A 7,500-nucleotide genomic window follows, 5' to 3' on the forward strand; every position below is an offset into this window, starting at 1 on the left:
TTAGCCGTATTTTTCTCCTGATGTCGAAGTTTTACATCTCGAAAAAGAATAGTAACATCTGAAATATACTGTATATACGCAATGACTCGCATACACACATACACTTAATTCCTTTCATTCCCTCAGCGTCTCACGAAAGGAGCAAAGGAGCACCTTCTTCCCGCAAACTGCATCTTCATCAAAGGAGACCACTCATCAAAGACGTTCTCACGCGCATCTCGTCGTTTAACACACACAAATACACCAAGTAATTCTCCCTCTCTCTTCTAGTTTGTTCCTCTCATTTTCTTTTGTTTCTGCCTCTCAGTCTAACTCAAACAGCAAACACACACCACCACGACCTCAAAGTAATTTCTACTAGAAAACCGCAGAAGTATATTACACACCGAGTATCATAACATTATACAATGACTCAACACACTGTGCTGCAGAAACCCACCAGCCCCAATTAATTAACTTATCAACTCCGATAATCATATGGCCAATTACATTTTTTCTTATCAACATGATCTATTCTCATTCAAACATTTCCTTTTTTCAAAATCTAAAAACATTAAATCCACAGAGGCACAAACAATGCCCTGTAAGCCTCAATGGCAGCCTTAGCCTTAAACCAAGAACTTCCTAAGTCATTTCTTTCACCCAGGTACTTGAGTCATTTCTTTCACCCAGGTACTTGAGTCATTTCTTTCACCCAGGTACTTGCTTCCAACCAACCTGGGCACAGACACGGTCCACCCAAGCCGTAACATTTCCAAGGCCATTAAGCGACCGCTTCCATTTGGGCGATTGCAACCCGGCGTTACGCAATCCATCGCCGCGGGAGAGCGTCTCCGGTGTCATCACAATACAATTCATGTCCCGATCATGTTTCTCTGACATTAACAGTCGTGGAGTCTGGGTTTCGACATGATTCTTTGTTTACGGATTATTTTTCTTTGTTCTAAGTTTTGAAGTTGAAATGTTAATATCATCTTCACAGCCGAAACTTTACATTACTCGGTGAAAAAATACATATAGGTAAATAAACAAAACTGCTTTTGCCTCTTTACCGGTCTATCTGTTTGTCTGTCAATGTCGACAGAAATCCTACTTCTTTGGCGACCAAATACCCACATATAGCACTATCTGATAACCTGCCTACCTACTTGCCCGTTTAGTGTCCCGCCAGGCGCCCGAGAGCCTCCGTGCCTTCCGGATTTTCCATAGACCAATTTCTCCAATATGCATGATCATATCAGTTCAAGCCACGTCGAATTGTCCGTGTCACTTATACATGCTGTGTTCTACTCACGGATGTAAATTTTGCAGGTACCCGTCCTCCCTTTTTTCCTCCCTCACGCTTTCCCTCCCTCCCTTCCTCCTGAAAAACAAGCAAGTCATAATGCCATAAATACCAAAGCGGACTGCATACGCTCGTGCCTGGCACAGCTCCTCTCCCCTTCTATACATAGATTGGAAACGATTTTATCAGAGGCAATTTCAGCTTTCGTTTCGGTCAATACCAATATTCTTGCAACGACACAAGAGAAACCTAAATACAGCGACGGCAACAAACGAGGAAAAGCCACAAGCAAGCCAGCCACAAGAGCAGCAAGCACCTTCAGCGAGCAGGCGCGGGACCGCTTGTACCACGATCAGCAAGAACAGCGTGACATTTCGCTCCACCCCCTCCCCTACCCGGTTCCCCTCTTTCTCCCCCTCCGAAAAAAGTTCACCAGGAAGTGGACAGCCCCCCCCCCTCCCCTGCTCTCAACAGTTGCAGCGTCACCGTCACCCTGGCTCGTTATCGCTGCCGAGCGGCGAGGCCCGTCATTTCGCCGCAGCTGAGACCGGCGCGACGCCCCGCGCGGCGCTCAACCCGGCAATCAGCCGCGCGAACAACGGTCCGGCCGGAAGGAGACGCCGACAGCGCGGGCGACAGACACCTGCAGAAAGCCACAGACAGCAAACCATAAGCGGCTGCAACAAATGTATCCTGCAACTACAGCAGGACGACAGGAATAAACTGCAACAAACCGCGGGCAACAAAAGGCTCCCCACTTTCCATCCTAATTCGCGCCCTTTCCTTCGAACGGCACGGTCTGCGTAGCACTGAGGGCCATGATCAGTGCTCCAGAGATCGGCGGATGGAGAGAAAACGAAGGAAATGATGAGAGGAAGTGAAGGGAAAGGAAAATCTACGGAGGTGCTGCGCGAGGGGGGGGGGATAAAGGGAAGGAAAATAAACACAAGGAAATTCTCAGGAAAGAGAGGAGACAATGCAACCGGCGGGGAGGCAGAAGGGGACGAAGATCGACTGTGTTTCCGGGTGTGATGCAACTTTTTGTTCTCCACTGAGGGCAAAGGCTTCGCAGAAATAAAATAATCAATAACTCCTATCTCATGACCCTCTTTTTGTGCTTGCTTCTCCTCACACTCACTCTCCCTCTCTCTCTCCCTCACTCACACACTTTCTCTCTAAATTTCTCTCTTCGTAAATTTGCTCTTTTATATCCTCTTCCTCAATTCTGCCACAATGACGACTACGTATCGTTTATCAATGCTTTTTACAGCAAATGTGATCATATGATGTCAATTTGATAGTATGATGTGTAAAAAGTAAAAGAAAAATGTCAAATACTCATGACAGTTACTAGACTTTCTCCGCTTGTTATTTTCGAAAACCGGCCGGGGCCTGTGGGCGGTATCCCCCCCCCCCCCCCAACGAACAGTCTCAAAAACCCTCCTCCGTTCCATTCGCGCAGCGTCCTCCTGCCAGTAGCCGCGCTTCTTATTCGGGCGGTGGTTTATTTTCACGGATCCACGGACGTCGAGGGGCCGCCTTAAAACATGGCACCCTCTGTCCGCCACGGCATGCCGGTCACCCGATCCCTCGGCCGCCCGCACGCCCACTTGCATCCACTGTGAGCCGCCCCCATGGCTCTCCATCCAAGTCATCAACTTTTCAAATGATCAATCTGCTCTTCGGGTCATCAGATACGTCCCGGATAACGCCGTCGTCGCTGCGCTTTTGCCAACGCTGATTTCCTTTCTGCAAAAGGCCGATGGTTGGCGCAGGGACGAGGGCGCGAGGGACGCCGCCCACGCCACAGCTCACGGAGGCTCTGATTCAGATTTAGGAAGAGAGGGAGGGAGAGAGGGAGGGAGGGAGGGGGAGAGGGAGGGAGGGAGGAGGGAGGGAGGGAGGGAGGGAGGGAGGGAGAGAGGGAGGGAGGGAGGGGAGAGGGAAGGGGAGAGGGAGGGGGAGAGGGAAGGGAGGGAGGGAGGGAGGGAGGGAGGGGAGAGGGAAGGGAGGGAGGGGGAGAGGGAAGGGAGGGAGGGGGAGAGGGAAGGGAGGGAGGGGGAGAGGGAAGGGAGGGAGGGGGAGAGGGAAGGAGGGGGAGAGGGAAGGGAGGGAGGGGGAGAGGGAAGGGAGGGGAGAGGGGAGGGAGGGGGAGAGGGGAGGGAGGGGAGGGAGGAGGGAGGGAGGGAGGGAGGGAGGGAGGGAGGGAGGGAGAGAGAAGAGAGAGAGAGAGAGAGAGAGAGAGAGAGAGAGAGAGAGAGAGAGAGAGAGAGAGAGAGAGAGAGAGAGAGAGAGAGAGAGAGCGGCATCCCGATGAGGTCCTTACACCTCGAGTGCCTCTCCTCATGCCTCCGCTACTCCTCGCTACTCCTGGCCCTCTCGCCGCCCGTCACACGTCTCCGGCAGCGCACCGCCCGAGGACCTTATTAAATTCCGTCCGAACGGAGATCGATGAGGTCGCGGCCGCCGTCGGAGGAAGCCGCACGGAACAGGGAGCTGCAGGCTCGCCATGGCACCCCGGCAAAGCAGTCGAACAAGCGGCCATAATATAACCAGCAAGCAGCTGGAATGAGCATCATCACTGCTTAATCAGCAGAGGACCGCTATCGTACTTCTGTCATAATAATTATCACGGTGATCTTTATCTTTTTTTCTTCAGGATGAGGGGCTATCAATAGCATCACCACCACGAACACCAGACGCAACACCACTCGCTCGACCCCTCGCCCTCACCCCCGCCATGCATAACCCAAGCCCGGTGTGATCAAAGGCCCCCTCCCCCTCCCCTCTCCTCCGCGCCCCTCCGGCATTCGAGATGCTCGCAGCCCTGAGTGCATCTCGCCATTGTTAGCCTCCGCCCTCGCCCTGTCCCGTCCCCAGCCCCCGTATCCACCCTGTGCCCTCTCCCTTCCCCCCTCGCCTACCTGTCGCCTGCTCCCCTGCCGCCTGCCCTTCGCACACCTGCATTGTTGCTCTTTTATCTCACTCTCTTGATTATTCTCACTTGTATTGTTCATTCAATTTGTTCTTTAGTACTTTTACATCAAATCTGAAGTAATTATGATATATCCAAACAAATAGATAAAGTGTGAAAGGGAGTCATACAAGAGAGAGAGAGAGAGAGAGAGAGAGAGAGAGAGGAGAGAGAGAGAGAGAGAGAGAGAGAGAGAGAGAGAGAGAGAGAGAGAGAGAGAGAGAGAGAGAGAGAGAGAGAGAGAGAGAGAGAGAGAGAGAGAGAGAGAGAGAGAGAGAGAGAGAGAGAGAGAGAGAGAGAGAGAGAGAGAGAGAGAGAGAGAGAGAGAGAGAGAGAGAGAGAGAGAGAGAGAGAGAGAGAGAGAGAGAGAGAGAGAGAGAGAGAGAGAGAGAGACAGAGAGAGAGAACGACTAAGAACGAGAAATTACAAAAGCACGCTATAAATCCGGAAACAAGAGCCGAAGCGCCCACCTCGCCTCCCTGCATGATTGCCTCGGAACCGAAAGGAGCCATCGACCTGCGCCCCTGTTGACCCACTAAAAGCCCGTGCCTGACAAAAGCACTCGCTGCCTCGGGACTCCTTCGGGCGCCAGAAAGAGAGAGAGAGAGAAAAGAGAGAGACAGAGAGAAGTGACACGCTCGAAGAGAGTAGTTCAAACTCATCTCTAATTCATACAAACACCTCTCCTTTCTCCCTTTCTCTTTCATGCCCTTCTAACTCTTTCTCTCTTTCCCCCGATTTCTCTCTTTCTCTTACCCTTTCTTCATTCTCTCCCTTCTCTAGTCCCCACGATCTTTGCCCCTCACCATACCCCTACTTCCCCTCCCTTTCCCTCGACTTTCTCTCCTCCTCTCCTTCCCTTCCTCTCTTCCCAATGACCTCCCCCCCAGGACCTCCCAGGACCCCCCAGCCCCCTCTCCCCACACGGCCGGGAAAGTCATCATCGTTAGCTTGTTAAGACAAATCCCGAAATCCCGAGCCAGAGCGAGCAAAGGTTGACGCTCAAAGGCGGAGCTGAGGAGGGACTGGGTGGGAGGGAGGGAGGGAGGGAGAAAAGGAGGGAGGGAGGGAGGGAGGGAAGGAGAGGGAAGAGAGGGGGAGGAAAGGGCAGGAAGGGAGAAAGGGAGGAAAGGGCAGGAAGGGAGGGAGGGAGATAGGAAAAGAGGGAGGGAGGGAGGGAGAGAAACGTTCCTCTTCGAAGATAACTTGGAACGTCTTCAGGAATTCAATTGGCCAAACAAACGCGAGACAGCGAGGCCTCCCCAAGCCAGTCCCCGCGGCGGCCCTCGCTTTGTCCGCAGGAGATGCGCTTCGAGTCCTGGCTTTATCGCAATGTAAATAGAACGAGAATATAAATAAATTCTGTATAAAAGCAACTGCGGTTATTTTTGCTCGCATGCAAGGCAGAGTACACACAGCCATGAATGCACTAACACATTCGCAAACACTCACAAGGGATGTACATAAATACAAAAGTAACATTCAACATATTATTTTCTCTCGTTCTCATCGAAATTCTGCACAAAACACTTGGGCGAACTGATACTCGGTCATAAAAGCGACAGTTCTGCGAAAACTACCACCTGCTTCCTGTACGTAAACTGAAACGGACACATGCCCATAAACACTAAAAGTAACATTAACACTAGTTCGCGTGCACACACACACACACACACACACACACACACACACACACACACACACACACACACACACACAAACACACACACACACACACACACACACACACACACATATATATATATATATATATATATATATATATATATATATATATATATATAATATTATATTATATATATATATATTATATTATATTATATTATATATATATATATATATATATATATATATATATATATATATATATATATATATATACGTAGAAAAGGTAGCAATCTTTAGAATACAAGAGATATATTTGACCGGTTTCGATTATATCTTCGTCAGGAATACATGAAGATATCCATTCTCATTGATACCTTTTCTACATTTGTCAACATAAATACGGTATAATATATATATATATATATATATATATATATATATATATATATATATATATATATATATATATATATATACAAATTCCAATTTTGCTTGAAAGGCCAAGACAGTCTAATGAGATCAGTCATGGAACCCGGGTACCTTCCGCGTCCCATCCCCGCCGACAAGCCCATCGGAGCGGAAGCGGGACTGGCAGCAAAGGTAGATACTGTATGTGTATGTGTGACTCCGTATGATCCGCGTTGCAATGAGTGCTGATTTCGTTTTCATAGAAGAAGTACTTCCATGTTAAAAAAACATATTTACCTAGGATTTAAATAAAAAGAATACAGATAAACACATTACGCTATCATCTGCGCCATTCCCTCCTCCCGGGCGCGGTGGTTGGAAAGGAAAAAGACAAACGCGCACAAGCCAATCCATCCGCCTCACAAAGCGGAACTGCGACTTTTTTCGCTCTCCATCTGCATACACTGTAAATCCTCTCTGAACTTTACCCGGCCATGCGTTTGCTCAACCCGGAATAAATGCTCTTACTTCCTCGAAGACGCTTTGGTTTACTTAAGGTCTTTCTTTTTCTCGTTTTCTTTCTTCTCAATGGCAGTGTGTACGGCCTTTGATTCCTCAAACATCACTCAAATCCTGCGACATCTGCCTCACACGAGCCCCGCCATAAAGATTTTTATTCTCCTATCGCCATCATCATCTAAATCTATCCGAGGTTCTTCTAGTGTGCGTCCCCTTCCTTCTCTCTGAATGAGCCCGCCCTGCCTTCTTTGGGCTCCTACTCGTGTGAGCCGGTTGTTGGTTGCACCATAAAAGTTGGGGGCAGAGGCGCCGACGCCGCCGACGCCACAACAAGGACCTGGCCCGGGATTAACGAGGGTGCCAGATGGTCCTCCGGCTGCCTGCCTCGCTCCTTCGCTGTTCCGGGGGACTCGAAGTCGTCCTCTAGGACCCTCTTGCAGGACTCTTCCCACTGTTGTGCTGGATTCTAGCGCCGTGCGCCGTGATAGGGATTCTTAAGCTTCCGTGAAGGGTGGGCCTAGCAGCGAAGTGTAAACCCACGCCTGCCAAGGGATGGGTCGCCTGAAAGCGCCGCCGGTCTTTCCCCTTCTGATTCATGCACACGAATCGCCCCCCCCCCGGTCGCCCGCCCTTACCCAAGCACGCCTCGCAAGGCAAAGGCACTTCCAGCGTCCACTAACGGCA

General features: G+C 50.0%; 1 protein-coding gene across 8 annotated transcripts in view; it reads right to left on the minus strand.

Moving 5' to 3' along the window:
* LOC113816979 (abnormal cell migration protein 10) overlaps positions 1-7,500 on the minus strand; it is a 159,233-nt gene that overhangs the window by 114,856 nt on the left and 36,877 nt on the right. The gene's annotated exons all lie outside the window — the stretch shown is intronic.

Source organism: Penaeus vannamei, chromosome 43, assembly GCF_042767895.1.
Source record: "Penaeus vannamei isolate JL-2024 chromosome 43, ASM4276789v1, whole genome shotgun sequence".
Lineage (NCBI taxonomy): Eukaryota > Metazoa > Arthropoda > Malacostraca > Decapoda > Penaeidae > Penaeus > Penaeus vannamei.